The following is a 20,578-nucleotide window of genomic DNA, read 5'->3' as shown; positions in this document are numbered from 1 at the left end:
AGTTAACACTGAACATTAGACATCCTTTCAGAAAGACTCTGCTTAAGGACTGATATATTGGGACACCTGGGTGGCTCAGAGGTTAAGTGCCTGCCTTCAGCCCAGGGCGTGATCCTGGGATCCAGGATCAAATCCCACATCGGGCTCCCTGCATGGAGTCTGCTTCTTTCTCTGCCTATGTCTCTGCCTCTCTCTGTGTTTCTCATGAATAAATAAATAAAATCTAAAAAAAAAAAAGAATTGATATATTGACATAGCTTAATATTTCATTAAAAAAATTCTGCTACATGGTAAATAGTAAATAAACAAAAGACTAAAGTATCTTGCAGTGAATTTATTGCTACCATTACTTTCCTCAACCAAAGGATCTAAACATAGCTAACCACTCTCAGTAGTAAGATACTCCAACTATTTGGGGAATTTTTTTTTTTTTTTAGATTTTATTTATTTATTCATTAGAGAGAGAGAGAGAGAGAGGCAGAGACATAGGCAGAGGGAGAAGCAGGTTCCATGTAGGGAGCTTGAAGTGGGACTCGATCCAGGGACTCCAGGATCATGCCCTGGGCCAAAGGCAGGCGCTAAACTACTGAGCCACTCAGGCGTCCCAGGCAATCAGTTATTTAATTACTCGATTTTAACAAAAGCTGCTTCCTTGCTGGATAGGTTCAGCCATTTCCTTGGCAGTATAAGGGAACAGCTATGCTGGTAGATTAGCCTTCTGAAAACCAAACAGGACCCCAAAACAAAACCTACTCAAAGCCTCCATTGCACACACACGCTAAGGGTTCTCAGCTCTGTACGTTAGAAACATCAGGGAAGGGATCCCTGGGTGGCGCAGTGGTTTGGCGCCTGCCTCTGGCCCGGGGCGCGATCCTGGAGACCCGGGATCGAGTCCCACATCGGGCTCCCGGTGCATGGAGCCTGCTTCTCCCTCTGTCTGTGTCTCTGCCTCTCTCTTTCTCTCTGTGACTATCAAAAATAAATAAAAATTAAAAAAAAAAAAAAGAAAGAAACATCAGGGAAACCTTTAAAAAATGGTGATGTTTGGGTCCCATCCCAGAAAAATTAAATCTGAAAACTGGGGGGCTAAGGACAGGTATCCAAAGTTTTTAATATGCTCCCATGTAATTCTAATGTGCTCGAGAAATTCGAAGAAAAACTCCTCTGAAACAGAAATGCTACTTCATATTTTTATTTATTTAAATTCAATTAGCCAATATATAGTACATCAATTTTAAATGTAATGTTCAATAATTCATCAGTTGCATATAATACCCAGTGTTAATCACATCATGTGTCCTCCTCAATGCTACTTCATATTTTTCATGAAAGATCATGAAAATGAAAAAGTGTCAAAGCAGTGTGATCTCACTGGGATAGGGGACTGTTCTTACACTCTTAGAAAATGGTTGAAGATTGTCATCAAATTTTATTTTTTTTTAAAAAAATTATTTATTTATTCATGAGAGACAGAGACAGAGAGAGAGAGAGAGAGGCAGAGACACAGGCAGAGGGAGAAGCAGGCTCCATGCAGGGAGCCTGATGTGAGACTCGATCCTGGGTCTCCAGGATCATGCCCTGGGCCGAAGGCGGTGCTAAACCGCTGAGCTACCCAGGCTGCCCTGTCACCAAATTTTAATTGGGGCATTCCTGAGTAGCGGGATTTTGGATGAGTTATATTTTCTTCCTTTGCTTCCCTTTCCAACCTACCCGCAATGAGTGTGTATTGCTCGGGGAAAAAGATAACCTCAATTAAACAAAAGGCTGTGACAAGATTAAAGAGAGCAAAAGCACAGCAGCCACGATAAAGTCCAAGTTGGAAGCAGTAGGAAGCAGCTTTTCATTAAAGTGAAATCAAGTTTAGTGACAAATTTGAAAGGCATTCCTGGAACAGAGAACTAAAAAAGCAATGAAATGACAAAACATAGAAGCGTTAATCACAAAGAATTAGCTAATGAGTAGCTGTTTCTAAAGAAAACAAACAGAAGCAAGAAAACTGTCACCGAAATTCATTTATTCAAGAACCCTCCCCAAAGCAAAATAAACGAAGCATGTTGATTGAGATCAGAAGATTCACATATGCCAGGCAAAATTAACCAGGGATAGACACCATGGTCCAGTTTTAAAATTGTAAAGAAATAAACGATACAGAAGAACAAACTAACAACAACAAAAAAGGGAGTGATTGAGAGCCAGTTAGAAAAAAGAACAGGTTAAAGAAAGCAAGAGAAAGGAATTGGGAGAAATCCACAAGTTTAAAGTAGAAAAAGTCACTCAGAAGAATAAAATCCAAACTGGATTCAGTAAATGTCTGAGGTCAATGAGAAAAACGGTCCAGTTTTGATGAAAATGGATTATGATCCAGGAATTCTAGACAAGACTAAACATCTTTCAAGCAAGAAGGCAAAGAGAAGAATGGTCTGGAAAGAGGACTCCAACCATCTCCACTTTGACCTCAGTCTATACTTTTTTTGTTTTTGTTTCTTTGATCAGGTCTTTATTTAAAATTAGCTGTCCAGGGCAGCCCGGGTGGCTCAGCGGTTTAGCGCCACCTTCAGCCCAGGGCCTGATCCTGGAGACCTGGGATTGAGCCCTGTGTTGGGCTCCCTGTATGGAGCCTGCTTCTCCCTCTGCCTGTGTCTCTGCCTCTCTCTCTCTCTGTGTCTCTCATGAATAAACAAAATCTTTTAAAAAAAAATTAGCTGTCTAAAATTATTTGATTTTTATGGAATAAACAAATATAAATTTTTAGGCAGCAGGTTTCTTCTCTTCCGTGGTGGGTTTCTTTTCTGCAGGTTTCTTGTCAGCTGCTGGTTTCTTGGTAGCTGCAGCCTTTTTTCCTACCAAAGATTTCTTCGGCTTTTTCACACCAACAGCCTTCTTTCCTTTCTTCCCTACCATGGGCTTCTTGCCTGGAACCCCCTTCTCATCTGATTTGGCTTTTAAGGCTGCTGCCACCTTATCCATCTGGAGTTTGATTCTTGGCCTGGTGAAGAATGGTGTTCTGGCGCATGGTCTTTGCATACGGGTTTAGCTTCAACATGATTCTTAGGTTTTTCAGTGGATTCTTCTTCAGGACTCTACGATGAATCTTCTTGCATGGTGCTCGGAGGGCTTTTGGATCTCTGGGCTTTTCAAGACTCTGCTAAGGTCTGTATTAAGCATCTTATGCATCGGAAGGTTGTAGTTACTCTTGAGGGAGGCAGCCTTACGCCAAGTACCATAAGGATCATCTAACTTGAGGAAAGCACTTTCAGTCTGAATGCAGAAATGTCCCACAAGCCCACCAGGAGCAAGTTTCAGAACGTTCAGTCTGCTTACGTTAAGTAAAGTAATTCCAGGGATGTTTCTGAAGGCCTTGATGATACCACTGTCTTCACTGTAGATGATGCAGGGTCCCCTGGGCTGGATATGACGCTGGTTTCTCATTTTGCCCTTGCCAGCTCTCATTCACTGAGAGGCATAGATCTTTTTGATATCATTCCAGGCTTTAAGTTAAGAAGCAAAACAGCCTCCTTGGTCTTCTTGTAGCCTTCAACTTTATCTTCAACCACCAAATAGAAGTTCAGGAACTTCCTTAATATGATGACCTTTAGACATGACCAGTGCTGGTAAGGCTGAGGCAGCCAGGCCAGAGCAGATGGCATATCGCTTTTGTGTTGTGTTTACTCGGCAGTGCCAATGGCACCAGGTTTTGGTTGGTGCAAACATGCAGCCTCCACGACACATATTTCCAAAAGCACCCTGGCCAGAATGGTGAGTCCCACCGTCTCGAACTCTGGGAATTCGACCCACAGCTCTGCCAGTACCCCAAGACTCAGCATTGGTTTGATGACCTGCTAATTTACTGACAGCATATGGCTGGCTGTTGTTTTTGGCACAAGTTGGTGTGAACAGAGTTCATGATATTGGGTTGAATGGGAGCCTTAAACACAGCAGGCAAACTAACATTTTTGCCAGATGATTCCCTCTTTTCGGAGTACACAGATATTAACAGATGAGTACACGCCATCGCAGGGAGAGGAGAGGGCCACATTCCTCTCAACCCGGCGGCTCCTATAGGCCAGTCTATACTTTCTAATTAAATTCTTATTTCCAGCTTATCTCTTAGCTTGGGTGAAAGACCTGGCCAGCAGAGCATCCTGTGGTGGGAAATGAAACTGCCCCCCTGAAGAACAGGGACTGCCAGGAGGCAAGACCCCAAGGCAATGATCAACCTGACCTGTGCCGCTCACCTGCACAAACCCAGTGACCTTTGTCCCACATTCTCCTTCTATGAACCCAGAAGTATTTTCAACACTTTACAGACACTCCTTGAGATGTCAGTCTGCCGTCTTTCCCAGTGTTGGCCTCACTGAAATTAATTCCTTTCTTGTTTCACCACTGTCTCTCTGCCTTTGGACTTTGTCAACAGCCAGTATCTAGTTAGGAACCCCCAGAACCAGGGACTCTTGCACCCTTGGGCCCTGCGTAGTCTTGGAAAAATCAACTATTTGGATATTTCCCAACAAGGTTTAAGTTGCTCAAGAGACAGCTACAAGGTCAGTAAAGGTAGTGGGCCCTCAGTATGTTGTCTACTCAATGCTCATTTTCTAAGAATTACCACCTCCACCATGTGCTCATTCTCACTGCATTGATTACACAGAAATGTAAAAAAAAAAAAAGTGCGTGTGGGGTGGGCAGGTGCTGAAATGTACCCCCATCACCACTTCACTGTGCTTCTCTAGATTCAAAGTAACTAAACTTCAGAACCATCTGCTTTACACGTTAACTTAAAATCATCCAAACCATCTTTGAGGACAGGTATTTCTGTTTTTAGAGAAATTTAATGACCTGTCCAAGATCCCAGAGCTAGCAAGCAGGGAGCAGACATCTGGATGCAGGTGGTCTCTTAATCCTTTCCTAAGTGAGAACTGTGTCCTTAAAAAAGCTTAGTAACCTTACCAATAGATCTTGCAGTGCTATCTTCTCTGCAAATGAAGAAGAGCTACATACATGTGAGAATGTTTATTGACTACATTTGCAAACGGCATCATTTTTTCATCTTTAAAATATATCCTCTTCCTATCTGTTAAGATAGGAGAATGTTAAGAGAATGAACTCAGTATTCTACTTAAATCATGTCAGAATTTTTAGTTTCTTTAGAAATGAGGTCTACTGTATAACTACAAACTAAATACACTACCACTTTTCAGAAAATAATAAAGTTATGTCAAGCCACTTGTTACAGCTAATGTTCAACAATACAATCATTAATAATTTTGATTACCCACCTATGTCTATCAGCAATAAAGGGGAGTAGTAGCCTTTGTTGCCTATTATCAGAAGCGTTCAGCTACTGTCCGCCAAAACTGACTCCTCAATACACATTTTTACATTAACTGTGATGCATACTTAGGATGCCTGCCTGGAATTTTAAAATAATCACATTAAATTTCATAAGAAAATCAAGGTTTAAGGAATTAAGAATTTTTCACCTGAAACAGTTATTTAAGAAAAATGAAAACAAAAAAACCACCTTAATCAAGAAGTTGGAAGTTGGGGGTGCCTGGGTGATTCAGTGGTTGAATGTCTGCCTTTGGCTCAGGCTATGGTCCTGGGGTCCTGGGATTGAGTCCCACATCAGGCTCCCCTTGGGGAGCCTGCTTGTCCCTCTGTCTCTGCCCCTCTCTGTGCATCTCATGAATAAATAAATAAAAAAAAAAGAAGTTGGAAGTTGTTATAACTGAGTATCACGATTTTAGTTCAAGGATTGTCTGTGATTGGTCACCAAATTTCCATTAATTAAAACGATTTTTTGGAGTTAAAACAATTTAATACTACCTTTACACAATATTCAGGACCTTATTTTTAAAAGACAGCAGTCAATTTCTCCACTACCAAACAGCCTGCAGTTCTTGTTCTCAACATCTTAGTGTGCCAAATCAAATAATGTCAATCAGATTCCAAGGAGAGTCTAGATAAAATGTCACTCGGTTATGTCCTATTCTCTGGTAGTTGGGACACATTAACTAAACAGCTCCAAGTGGGCTTCCTAGTGTCACAATGTCCCATCTTTCTTAATGCGGTGTCCAGAGAGATATTTTACATTTGCTTCAGTATGACTTCTTAAAAAATGAGAGCTGAGAGGGCCACCTGGGTGGTTCAGTCAGTTTAGCTTTCAGCCTTTCAGCTCAGGTCATCATCTCAGGCTCAGTGAGGAATCGGTTTTTCTCTCCCTCTTCCTTTGCCTCTCCCCCCACTTCTGCGTGCATGCTCTCTCTCTCATAAATAAAATCTTTGGAAAAAAATAAAAAATGAGAGAAATGAGAGTTGATGAAAAATTTTCCTTCACATAAGACTCTTCGCATTCACTGTAAAATATTTTTTTCTCCATACCTTTTAAACAAGGATTCTAAGAAAAATTTAAGGTTTCATGTTATTTTTTTTAAAGATTTTATTTATTCATGAGAGACAGAGAAGGGGGGGGGGGGAGAGAGAGAGAAGCAGAGACACAGGCAAAGGGAGAAGCAGGCTCCACGCAGGGAACCAGACTCGGGACTCGATCCTAGATCTCCAGGATCACGCCCTGGGCTGAAGGTGGCACTAAACCGCTTAGCTACCCGGGCTGCCCAAGGTTTCATGTTAATAAAGGTATAAGATGATAGATACTGGAGATTTATTTGAAATTGATTTAGATATGCCTGAAATACGAGATGCAATAACATTTTAATACAGTTGGAAATTCTAAAGAAATGTATTTTCTACTCAACAAATTTTAATACCAAATTTACCAATAATATAACAAAATTGTTTGCATTGTTAAATGAGAATCAAAATTCTGCGAATTGATTTATGTTGGTGGGAATCATGATAGATGGGGAATTATATTATATTCCAAGATCCCTGGTGGATGCTTAAAACCACAGGAAGTATTGAGCCCTGTATACATTGTGTTTTTTCCTATATGCACATGCCTATGACAAAGTTTAATTTATAAATTAGACACAGTAAGAGATTAAGAACAATTATTATTAGTATTAATAAACTGTAATAAAGGTTATGTGAATATGGTCTCTCAAATTATTTTATTGTACTGTCATTACCCTCTTTCCTTTTTTTTTTTTTTTTTAATATTTTATTTATTTATTCATGAGAGACACAGGCAGAGGGAGAAGCAGACTCCATGCAGGGAGCCTGACATGGGACTCGATCCCAGGTCTCCAGGATCATGCCCTGGGCTGAAGGTGGCACTAAACTGCTGAGCCACCGGGGCTGCCCACCCTCTTTCCTCTTATAGGATCCTCATGAGATGATAAAATGCCCACATGATGTGATGAAGCGATATTAATGATGTAGGCATTGTGATAGTATCAGGTTACTATTGACCTTCTGACAACAGTGAGGAGAGTCATCTGCTTCTAGACCTTGGCTGACTGTGGAGAGCAAAATTGCAGATAAGGGAGGACCTACTGTACCAAGCAGTGGAAATGTCCAGCTTGAGTGAGTGAAAATGGTACACAGGGGCTTTGAGTAAGTACACCATGGGAGGGGAAAAAAACTGGGTTTGATAGAATTCCACATAGCATCACAGAAGTCCTCTTCTTTCTTAGAAGAAAATCTCATCCCTGGGAACCTATCCTAGTTAACACTATCTTCAGGAAGGGAAGCAAAGCTCCTATTGGAGTTATTATTTCTGCCTCCAATCAATCATAAAACCATATGCAATAGATCTTATCCTAATCATGCCACTTCCCATAAGACTCAATTTATTTCTATCTACTCCTTCTTCCCTTTCTTTAAAACTGATTTTTTTTTTTTTTAAACAAAAAAACACTTGCCCTGATGGGAAAGGAAAATGTGACTAAAAAAGTTTGAACAAGGAAAAGCTAAAGCTTGCAAGGCACCATGTCCCTTTACCATTTGGTTATTTCTTCCACACTTCTTTTTTTTTTTTTTTTTTTTTTTAAGTAGGCTCCATGCCCAGTGTGGAGCCCAATAAGGGGCTTGAACTCATGATCCTGAGACAAGAGTCGGACGCTTAAATGAGCTGCCCAGGCAGCCCAAGCCCTCTGTACTTTTAAAACTGTATTTTTAGGGAAATGCAAAGTGTAGCTTACATTAATGTTCCATGGTTCTCTTTCCTACCTTCTTCATCAATAAAGCTGGCCAGTATCCAGATATTATTTATAAAGACATAAATATTACCAAAGGTCCCACCTTGGTATACTTACCTAAATAATTGATGTGAAGTTTCTAATTAGAACAGAACACCACCCAGATTATAAAATTCTATAATTATTAGCAGGAACAAGCAAACAAACACCTAGATTAAACTGAAAAATGCATATTCCATTAAATTCTTAATGCATTAAATTGGTATTAAAAAGGTAGGAAAACCATTTATATTTATATTTTAATGTAGGATAGTAAAAGTCAAATTACAGACAATCATTAAAGTTTTTTTTCTTTTTTTTTTTTTAAATTCTAGGGTACATGTACCGAAAAAACAACAAGAAAATCATTTCAAGGACTTTTTTCTGAACAAATGACATCACAGTTTTTCCCATAATATGCGACTAAGCAGCTAAGTCTAATCTGTCATGTAGGACACTGAATAGTGACAGTCTCTCACATTTGCTACTTGTAATTCCTAAGTGGTCAATATTGAGTACTTTCACTTCTGGGTAAGAGAAAAAGCATTTTGGTCCATTAATTCACCTACTCGCTCCTGGAGGACATTAACCAACTCTGCTATAACAAAGACATGAGTGTCATCAATGTCTTGAATGATGAACTTCTTCCCTAAGGCATTTGATTCATCCAAGTACAGCAGAAACTGCTTCATGGCAGGGTCACTGCAGAGACAAACACATGATAATGACACATTGTGTTATCAAATTATACCTAAGCAATTAGAATTGGGCATGCAGAATTTTTAGGATAACTCAAAAAGTTCTAAACTGTTAACTCAATCCGTCATTCCCTCTGTCTCAAGCATTAATGATTTGTAGACATAACTTCATTTTATTTTTTATTTTTTTCATGACTTCATTTTAGAACTGTTCCTTTAAGTTTTAGAGAAAGAGGCCAATGAGAAGATTTTAAAAGAGTAATTTGTCACTGACAAGTGAACAAATAATGTTCAGAGGTTTGTAGTTAATAGGGCCTAAAACCACAGCTCCCTTAACTGATTTAAAAAATGAATTTCCTTACTTGCCCATGACCATTACACTTAAGAAGACAATAGATTTTTCACTATCTTGCCAGTGAAAAATTTAATTTACAAAACCAGTTTAACAGTCACTGTGATAAAGTAGGGTGTACAGCAAAAGTCAGATCTTTTTTTTTTTTTTTTTTTTAAATTTATGATAGTCACACAGAGAGAGAGAGAGAGAGGCAGAGACACAGGCAGAGGGAGAAGCAGTCTCCATGCACCGGGAACCCGACGTGGGATTCAATCCCAGGTCTCCAGGATCACGCCCTGGGCCAAAGGCAGGCGTCAAACCGCTGCGCCACCCAGGGATCCCGCAAAAGTCAGATCTGAATTCAATCCCAGCTTTATCACTTGTGTGACCTTACTATGTACTTAATCTCTAAAGCCTCAAAATGAGCCCACATAACAGAACTGTTATTAACAGTTTATTAATTAAAAGAGAATAATTAAGTTATTCTCCTTTAAATTAAAAGAGAGTAATTCCAAAGACGGTGTTTGGCTTGCAGTAGGTTCTCAGTTTTTCTTCCTTCCTTAAAATTCTGAACTTCCTAAATTTGAACTTAGAATCTTTTTTTAAAAAAAATATTTATTCATGAGAGAGAGAGAGAGAGAGAGAGAGAGAGGCAGAGACACAGGTAGAGGGAGAAGCAGGCTCCATGCAGAGAGCCTGATGCAGGACTCAATCCCGGGACTCCAGGATCATGCCTTGGGCCGAAGGCAGGTGCTAAACCACTGAGCCACCCAAGGATCCCCTCACTCAGAATCTTTAAAGGAAATCCTACCAAAATCTTCTTCAGGATACTGAGCTCAAAGAACAGATACAAATTCTATTTATTTGTGATTTTTAGTTTGGAATGAATAGAATAAGTCACAAGGAAAAGAGAGATCCAAATTCTAGGATTTACATGGGATGCCTGGGTGGGTCAGTTGGTTAAGTGTCCAACTCTTAATTTCAGGTCAGGTCATGATCTCAGGGTCCTGGAACCAAGCCCCGTGTTGGGCTTTGTGCTCAGTGTAGAGTCTGCTTAAGGATTCTCTCTTTTTCCTCTGCCCCTCCCCCCAGAGAATGTGCACATGCTCTTGCTCTCTCAAATAAGCACATAAACCTAAAAAAACCCCAAACAAACCCCAAATTTATAGACCTTACAGAAACATATCTCTGCTGTAAAAACCCTGAATCACAACAAAGAACACTCTTTAGACCTAATGTACAATAATGTGTTTAGCAAAAGATGAATATAAAAATGTCAAGTTGCAGTTTTTTTTAAATCTTAGAGAAAATGTAACTTCATAAAATCTTATGGTTTCTTAAGGAATGACAACATCCATTACAAAGATGACTGAATTCAAAAGAGGTCAGTGTAATTACCTAAAAACATAAAAACAAGTTTTACTTCTTTCAAGTACAAACTAGGTATAAGTGAAGCTAACAAAGGTAAAGGATTTATTTCAATCAGTAAATGAGTATGGTTCATGGCATATTAACTGTTAATAAAGTCAAGTCTTTCTGAAAAGATGATTTTAATTATTTTCAGTAACTTATCATTACAATGATTTTTAAACAATTTACTACACTATAAAATGATGTGAATAAATAAATAAGCCTGCCCACATCAGAACTGACACATTTTAAAATTTAGTTTGTCATCTTACACTTAAGTTCAGAACACTTAGGTTATGCTTGTCCACTTAGGTTGGGCAAAATTCAGTCATAGTCTATGGTTGCAGTATTAGAATGACTATTCTAATGTACAGAATTGATTGGTTCAGAAGTAAATTTGATACTTAAAGCTTTATTCATTCATTCAATAAATATTTACTGAGCACCTGTCATATGCTAGGCACTACTCTGGTCCTAGGTATCCAGCAGTGAACAAAGTAACTCAGAATCCTGTTACAGAGCTTGCATTCTACTGGTAGTGTACACACACACACACACACACACACACACACACACACAGCAGGGAAGTAGGATGAAAAATGGCAGTGGTGAGAGTGATAGGATCTTGTAAGTCTGAACAGGGAAAGCCTTACTGAGCAGTGAGTGACATCTGAACAAACAGGAGGAGGTAGTAAGCAAGGCGGGTAGACTCAGGCAAGAACATTTTAGGCAGAGTGAATGGCAAGGCCGTGGGGGGGGGGGCGGTGACTAGAGGGCATAGAAGTGGGAGATGAGGTCAGAAAGTTAGTAACGGCTAGATCAGATCACATAGGGCCTCGGAGGTGATTTTAGCAAGTTTGGTTTTTACTGAATGACATGATTTAACTTATAAATTGACTTCAATTTTAAATATAAAGATCATACTGCCTGCAGGGTTAAGAGAAGACTGTAGGTATTGAAGGCAGGGGTAAAAACAGGGAGACAGATCAGAAGATGACTAAAGTAACCCAGGTAAGAGACGATAATAGTTTGGACCTATGTGGTAACAGTGAAATGATGAGAGTGAAATGGATTCTAGATATACAAAGAATACAAAGCCAACATAATTTGCTGAGACTAGACTCCAGCTTGAAAGAGAATAATTAAGGAGACTCCCAACATTTTCAGTCAGAGCAAATGAAAAGGAAGTAAGAACAGGTTTGCTGGGAAGATCAAGAGTTGGGTTTTAGGCATGTTACATTTGAGATGCGTACCGGCACCCAAGTGAAGAAAGTGAGTAGGAAGGTGGATATACAATTCTGGATTTCATTAGCTAAGTCCAGACTGAAGAGAAAAAATCAGTCCTCAAGCCCCGACAAGGGAGTGAACATAGCTACAGAGAAGAGACCAAGGACCAAGCACCAGTCTCAACAATATCAAAAGGTTAAGAAGAAAAGGACAAATCAACAAAGTAGATTATAAAGCAGTGACCACTGAGGTAGAAAGAAAACCCTGAGTCCTGGAAGGTAAGTGAACAAAGGACATTCAGGAAGAGGAAGCAATCCACTGTGTCAGGTACTGGGAACAGGTATAGTAAGATAAGGATTGAGATTTAAGTGCCAAGGGGACTCACTTATGTGCTTTAAATTAGCATGTTGGGGTTTTTAAATTTTTTGCCATTTGCCTACTATCCTTGCTAATTTAACCATCTCTTGTAACAACTGTACAACATATTATTTTTCTTTAAATTGCCTTTAAATCTTGGGGATCCCTGGGTGGCTCAGCAGTTTAGCGCCTGCCTTCAGCCCAGGGCATGGTCCTGTAGTCCCAGGATCAAGTCCTGCATTGGGCTCCCCGCATGAAGCCTGCTTCTCCCTCAGCCTGTGTCTCTGCCTCTCTCTATCTCTCTGTCTCTCATGAATAAATCAAATCTTAAAAAAAAATTGCCTTTAAATCAACTTTTTAAGCTTAACCTGGTATGAATCACTAGTCATCCAGACATGTTTTTTTTCCTCAAATAAACTGGTCATATAAAAACAATTTTTGTCTTCCCCCTCTCTTTTGTGTTCTACTACAAATCAGCTTGAACATCAGTGGCATTCCCCATATCTGGGGAAACACTACTAATGGACAAATGAGATACTTAAAAAGTAAGTGGTCGGTGAGAGACTGAATTTACTCCTTCCATTATTAATCACCTCAATGACATTTTTTGAAAGAAAACAGAAATCATTTTGAGACTGAATTCTCTAGCATGTATCTGAAATATAATTTATAATGATTCAAAAGGACAAAATTTAAGAGACTTTTGTTATGAAATATTAAGGGAACTAGAGTATTTTGCCTGAATACAGGGCTATTTATTCTACTTCCTCATGTAGAGAGTCTATGGAAAGAGAACCTGCTGGCAAGAAAAGAAAAACAAAACCAGGTACCCATAGACATACTTGAAGTTCTGAGATCAGGGCTAATGAGTAGGAAAAACGTGTCTTTGACCTGGAGATATGAAGGGTAGATAGCAATCAGCTCCTTCCTACATAACCTGAGTATAACTCCTGTAAAACATAATTCTAAAAAATTATTATACCACAAAGGCTCTACTAAGATGATGTAGTTAGCTGTAAAACAGATCATGGACTTCACTGGTCACCTGCATTATCCATTCTGTCAGAATGATAATCTTGGCTCTGTCAACAGTAAATATCCTTCCTGATAATAATTAGCTAAGAGGTACAATTACCTAAAAAATCTTAAATTCTCCAAATTCTGTATGTCCTAAGAACAGAATGTTTTAGAAAATTGTTACTGAACATGAAATGGCTTTAAGTTTATTACCTTCTTATAAGCATTTTCCAAAGTGTTTTTGGAATAAGGGTATTGTCCAGCTTGAGATATAGGTACCTTTAATAGGGTCCAGCATACTGTAGGTGCTCAATAAATATTTGAAATGGGTAGGGTCTTAAGAGAAAGAAAGGGCCACCACAGGGGACACTGAGCTAACCAGAATAACAGTCCCAAGTTCCCAATATGACCTACCATAGGTTTATTGTTAAAAACAAAACAAAACAAAACATGATGCTAACGTACTAGACTCAGCCTAACCCCCAAGCCCCAGCTCAGTCAACTTAAATATGTATATTACCTACTTCTATCCCCATTAAAGGATTTGCTGTTACAAAAATATTTGTTATTGCTAACCTGTGTATATGATATTCTAAGCATATACATACATACTTTTTAAAAAACTTAATACAATATTATGCTTAGTTTTGTGTTAGTCTACATCAGGCTTAGTAGCTTGGGCTCTGAAGCCAGAATACTATGGTTTAGAATCCCATCTTAGCAGCTTTGTAATCCTGAGCAATTAATTTCTGTGCCTTAATTTCTGTATCTATAAAATTGGGATAATAATACCTGTATCTCATAGGATTGTTGTGAGAACCGAATATTACCAAGTGCTTAGTATAGTATCCAATAAATGCTCAGTGTCATTTCAGGAAGGCATTCAGCCTTTTTTATTTAATGTTGTATTACACAGTATCATTGCCCTATAATACTTAAAATGTTTTCAAGTATTTTAATTGCTACATTATTTGATTATAAAATATCACAATCAATGCTTTATTTTTTGGCTTTTAAAGTTATTTTAATTCCAGTTAACATATAGTATAATAGTTTCAGACGAACATTATAGTGATTCAACATTTCCATTTAATGGCTGGTGCTTATCACAAGTGTACTTCCTACTCTCCATCACCATCAGTTTGTTCTCTATAATTAAGGGTCTTTTTCCTGATTCATCTTGCTTTTTTCCACTTTGCTTATTTCTTAAATTTCACGAATGAAGTCATACAGTATTTATCTTTCTCTGACTGAATTATTTTGCTTAGCATTATAGCCTCTAGCTCCAGCTTCTATACTTTATTAACACATTCAATTACCAACATTTATTTAAGATTTGAGAGAGTGTACATGCATGCTAGCACATGCAGCAGGGAGGGACAGAGAGAGAGAATCAGAGAATCTCAAGCAGACTCCATGCTGAGCAGGGAACCCCAACAAAGCGGGGCTAGATCTCTCAACCCTGAGATGACAACCTGAGCTGATATCAAGAGTCAAATGATTAACCAACTGAGCCACCCAGATGCTCCTCAATCTCCTACATTTTTATCCACAGTTCTGATATTTCCTTAGGGTCATTTCTTTAGGATAAACTTCTAGAAATGGAATTATTGTGTCAAACCATATAAAAGCTCAAAAAACCTATTACAAATTGCTTTCTAGATCAGCTGCTGAAGACAGTACTTCTATTATTCATATCGATAGCTCGGTGAGAGCCCGCTCCTTAAAAACTAAGACTGGGCACCTGGGTGGCTCAGGCTATGATCCCAGGGTCCTGGAGTCGAGGCCATCATTGGGCTCTTTGCTCAGCAGGGAGTCTGCATCTCCCTCTCCCTCTGCCTGCCACTCTCCGTGCTTGTGCTGTGCCAAATAAATAAATAAAATCTTAAAAACAACAACTAAGACTGGAAGCCAATAGTCACTTCATTTAAAAGCTATTTTGATGTAACTAGCCAAAAAGGAAGTTTGGTGGACAAACCGTTTTCATACTGAAACTTGAATCCAAGTTATCAGAATCTACTCTTATATCCACTATTATCACTGTGGTAACAAGAGAAGCTCTAAAAGGAACATTAGTAACATAGGATTTAGACTGAGATTACATTCCTTGACTCAATTCTGTTGACAAAATTCATCTAGTAAACAAATATTTACTAAATATCTCCGGTATATATTTTAGGCACTGTTCTGAGTAGCCAGGAAACTTCAGTGAATATGGCCCTTCTGAGAAGCAGAGGCTCACAAGAGATAATATAAATGCTGTGAAAGAACAGAATAATGATTAAGACTGGTTTTGCCTTAGTTATTTGCTTCTCATATACAATACAGGTTTAGATGCCAAGCCTAAAAGGGTAAGCTGGTCTAATACCACCTATTTCTCCAGATTCTTTGCTATTATGCTGTAAACTAGTTGGAATTTGCACCTCTGCAACAAATCTTCCTTATGGAAGCACTTGCCAAACCAGGTGTAATAACTGTCACACCTGGGGTCTGCTCTAGCACCTGCGATTTGTTGGGATATGCTACTTGCTTTGATATTGCTGCGCTTGGCTAAATTCGGGAAAAGGCTTAGTGTGAGGCTGGCAGTTGATAGTGGTGGATCCCAACAAAGAGGAAGTTTTCACCAATCTCATTTTGATATAAAAACACAAATTTATAAACAAAAGAACTTCAATTTAGCTTTAGATTTTGGTATTTGATAAAATAAGCCTTTGAGGAAAGCATCCTCTCCTATCCCAGTACCTTTTTTCCAATTCACCGATAGTTGGGCCTTAATGGCCATTAATATGATTTGCTTCTTTCTTATAGACTCCTAACCAGTTAAAAGGAATGGACAGACACGAAATTTAAATATGGCAATAGGTGAAGGCATTCTAAGGCAGGTGTCAAATTAAGACTCCCCTCTTGAATGAGGCCATACACACCTGAGCAGTATTTTGCTGGCTGCCTGAACAGAGTAAGTGGAACAGCACTATCTATGCTATTATAGATGACCTTCGATGGTAAAAAGGCTGGAATTTGGAAAGAATCACTGGAATAATGGAAGTAGTTTTAGGAGATTGAGTGTTTTGCCTATAAACTCCAGACCTGTCAAATTCATACTCCAGTACACCTAAAGGCTCGCTCCACATAATCTATGGGGATTATGAATAAACAGATACTATATTACTAAGGAATCTTCTCTTTGGCATCAAATACAGACATGAAGGAAGCTGAAGGACTTTTCCAATTACCACCCCAACATGTACATCTGATTGTGGAGTACCCAACAGCCCTGACCATGTCCTTCATGAATCTGTTATTTCTTAGGGCTCAACTCTTTTTGGAAGATATAATCTTTGGGAAGACAGTTATCCTTTTGAAAAATTGTGCAGGCTACACTTTAGAATTCACCTTGAAGGAAAAAATTAAAGTTTCACAAGGATAGTGTACATCTGCAAAATAAAATTTTAGTGGTTCTAGTGCAAAACAATTCTCCAGAGGAAAACTGATGATCACACTTAAGCCAATTAAGTGCTTCTCAAACTTAAAATGTTTCTTAATAAGTTTCTTCGCATACACAATTCTAATTAGGAGATTTAGGGTGAAGTCTGAAAATTTACATTTCTAACAAGTTCCAGATGATACTGGTGCTGCTAGTCTGGGGATTACATAGAAAAGCAAAGTGATAGTGGGCCGTTAGAACCCAGGTAGAATTCAGAGGTTTGATTACATGATAGCAAACCAGGCAGGCAGCTCAGCAAATCAAGAAACTAACACCTCAGCTCCTCTTACAAATCTGTACTCTGTCCTCAAAGCTACACTGAAAGCCTACCGCTGAGATTTTAATGAGTCTCCTACAGTTCCGCTCTTTAAAATGCAGTCCACCCACGATAATTTTTCAAATTACAGACTTAACACAATCCCAATCATCATGCCAAAAGGATTCAGACAAACTAAATTATTCTAAGTTTATTCTTGAATAGGCAACAATGACAAAGAATGCATATGGGACAGGATTAATCAAAGTAGAAGGAGAGTGAAGCAAAGATAAAAGAGGTATCATCTATCATTAGAGAAGGGAATAAATGGTGTGAAACAATTGTTCAACCAATAAAAGCGAATTCAGATCTTTACCAAATATGCCCCTCCTCCCAATAGAGTCTAGATAAATGAAATGTAACGTCAACAAAAACTAAAATACAAAAATCTTGTTACAAGAGAGATTTATTAAATCCAGAGGTGAAGATCAAAGAGTCAGAAGAAACAAAAGGGGGAAAACTGATAGCTGACATTATGTATCCTTTGTGTTTAAAAAACAAAACAAAATAAATAAAAATCTTTAAAACAAAACAAAACAAAATGGGGACACCTGGGTGGCTCAGCGGTTTAGTGCCTGTCTTTGGCCCAGGGTGTGATTCCAGGGTCCCAGGATCGAGTCCTGTATTGGGCTCCCTGCATGGAGCCTGCTTCTCCCTCTGCCTGTGTCTCTGCCTTTCTGTCTGTCTCTCATAAATAAATAAAATCTTAAAAACAAAACAAAACCAAAAAAGCATTCAAAGACCAGTGAGGAAAACGTTTCTATTAGTTACAACAAAGTTTTAGGAAAAATAAAATAAAAAATTAGCCTACAAGTTTTTCAAAAGAAAACAGCACATGTGTTTCGAACTTAATGGGTGGGATCCGGATCCTGTCCCCTCACTTTCCCAAATGTTTACCTCTAAGCAGTTTAGTCTTATCAACATACATTCTAGTCTCTCACACTAAAACCAAAATAACAAGAATCAGAGACCCTTATTACATCCTTCCTCAGTTATCAACCAATTTCTCCACTCCATTGCTCAATTATTACAACAAAACTTCTCCAAAGAGTCTCCACTTCCTCACCTTCTTTTCCCTTTCCAAAGTACTCCAATCTGTTTATCCTGCCTCTCCACTAAAACAGCTCTCATAGCTGAACAGCTCTTCAAAGGAAGGAAGGAAATCATTGACTTCCAGTTTTTCATCCTATTCCACTTCTCATCATCACTGGACATGGCCCACTTACCTTCACGAAACCTTCCCTCTTAGCTTCCCTCCTATATCACTGGCTCTTTTCTTGTCTTTGTTGTGTCTCTATCCAAACATTAAATCTGCACTGCTCACTACTGGGCACTTGAAATGTGGCCGGCCTGTGGGATGGGCTGTAAAAGTGAACTCCACACTGGATTTTGAAGCTGTGGTATGAAAAAAAACTTAGCAGAATTTTGAAATCTTAGTACAAACTTTGAAGATTTAGAACATGTTGAAATATCTTGGACACACTGGGTTAAATAAAACATTAATATCAGGTGCTTCAATTAAGTCTTAATGTGGCTACTAGAAGACTTAAGCCTACATATGTGGCTTACATTATATTTCTATAGGACAATGCTATTCTATTTTTTTCTTTAAAGATTTTATTTATTCATGAGAGACGGACATAGGCAGAGGGAGAAGCAGGCTCCCTGCAGGAGCCTGATGTGGGACTTGATCCAGGATCCTGGGATCATGCTCTGAGTTGAAGGCAGACGCTCAACCATAGAGCCACCCAGTCGTCCCTGTTCTATTTTTTTTTTTAAAGACTTTATTTATTTATTCATGACAGACACAGAGAGGTAGAGGGAGAGAAGTAGGCTCCCCGTGGGGAACCTGATGTGGGACTCGATCTCAGGACCCAGGGATCACGACGTGAGCTGAAGGCAGACACTCAACCACTGAGCCACCCAGATACCCCACAGGACAATGCTGCTCTAAATGCCAGAAGTATCCTACAGTTTGGTTTTGCTCCTCCCGCAGCCCTGCTATCAACAAGAAGTAGAGACTGAGCAAGGACTGGTCCAATAGCTCAGGTTTTCAGACTGTCTAACACAAAGTCCTACATAGCTTGCTTTGAGAAATTCAATGCTGCCCATTAAGGTTTCTAGCTTCCATTAAATGTGTGCCTAGTGTAAACCTTCCATTAGCTCTTGATTTGCTTACTCTTTCAAGACTAGGTTGTGATGATGAAGACATAGGCAGACTCTAAATTTTAAGTCACTGATTGGAGGACAATACCAGGGCTGCTCCCCTAAAGAGCACTGATCTAAAAAATACACTGCTCTGGACCAACACGTGTTGGAAATGCGTCAATTATATTAACTGGACTGAGACCTTGAAATCTGGTACCAGGAAAAAAGGTAGCAACAAAATCTCTCCCACATACTACATAAGAAAAATAAAGTTAAGAAAGCTAAAAGACTGGATTTATTTAGGTCTTGAAACAAAAATATGGATTTTAGATGAGGTACACATACATCAAGATTCAATATGGAGATTTAAATTGCATTAAGTATCAAAAACTACTAACCATTCTATCAGCACTCCTTTCAAGACGTTGACCATCTTTTCCCCAGTCTAGAAGGTGCAGCTGACCTTTAAACGGCTAATAAAAGAGGTAAGGTGACAATAAATTAAAAAACACCCTTATACTTTGGAGATTTGCCTCTGAAAGGAGGCAAAGTTGTTAAATGTCAGATTAAACGTTTAAGTCTGTGAAAAACATCGGGCTAACATGAGGTAAACATAGATATTCTGATTTTTAAAATGAAAATGAAACTATCGGGATGTCAATGGAGAAATCTTCCCTCCAAAGGCCACCCATTAAAAAAAAAAATACTAAAAATAATAAAAGCAAGCAGCCTATATCTCCACGCCCGCGTACCCAATCCAGCTTTAGAACAGGAGTCACGAGATTTCCATTCCCACCCAGGATAATGATAAAAGATAAGATTCCGGGAGGCAGAAGTCACGTAATGGCAGCCGTGAAAGGTATGGCGAGGCCGAACACTGTCATCTCACTGATACGATAGAGCGAAGAGACCAAGCCATCGCTTCGGGGCAAGAAATTAAAAAAAAAAAAAAAAAAGAGAGAGAGAGAGAATCCACGTCTCCAGCTCTTGTGCTTTTTACCTCGTAAACCAGGCTCCCCAGTGGCATGCCCTAGGAGGAAAATCTCCCTCGCAGCGGGCGCAGCTTACCCCTTGAACTTCCACACCCGGCCCGAGCCCGGGCCTCCAGTAAGAGATGCACGAAGCACTGCGGGACGGCCCGCGGCCTCCGCAGGAAGGGCCCCGAGACGGTGCGGGATGCCGCCCTGCACCCCAGCACCCGCAGGAGGCCCCCGGGTCTCCTCCTCCCCTCCCCACTTTCCTCCGGAGCCCTCGGCTTCCCCCGCACCCCACTTCCCCGCTCGCGGGGAGAGCCGACACCACATACCCCGCTCTCTCTCCCCGCCGAAGCTGCAGCACGTCGGCCTCGTCAGGAGTCCCTGCGCCGGCTACGTCATCGGCCAGCGACGCGCTTGTGGGCGGGGCGCGCCGGCGGGAGGCGGGGCGCCAGTCGGGCCGAGGGGGCGGGGCGCG

General features: G+C 39.7%; 1 pseudogene; it reads right to left on the bottom strand.

Annotated features, from left to right (window-relative positions):
- Positions 1–248: 248 nt before the first annotated feature.
- Positions 249–20,566, bottom strand: LOC112644365 (60S ribosomal protein L4-like; annotated as a pseudogene).
- Between the last annotated feature and the right edge of the window lie 12 nt (positions 20,567–20,578).

The sequence above is a fragment of the Canis lupus genome, chromosome 1 (assembly GCF_003254725.2).
Source record: "Canis lupus dingo isolate Sandy chromosome 1, ASM325472v2, whole genome shotgun sequence".
In the NCBI taxonomy this organism is placed as follows: domain Eukaryota; kingdom Metazoa; phylum Chordata; class Mammalia; order Carnivora; family Canidae; genus Canis; species Canis lupus.
Note: the sequence above shows the minus strand (reverse complement) of the source record. Positions and strands in the feature narration are given on the sequence as shown.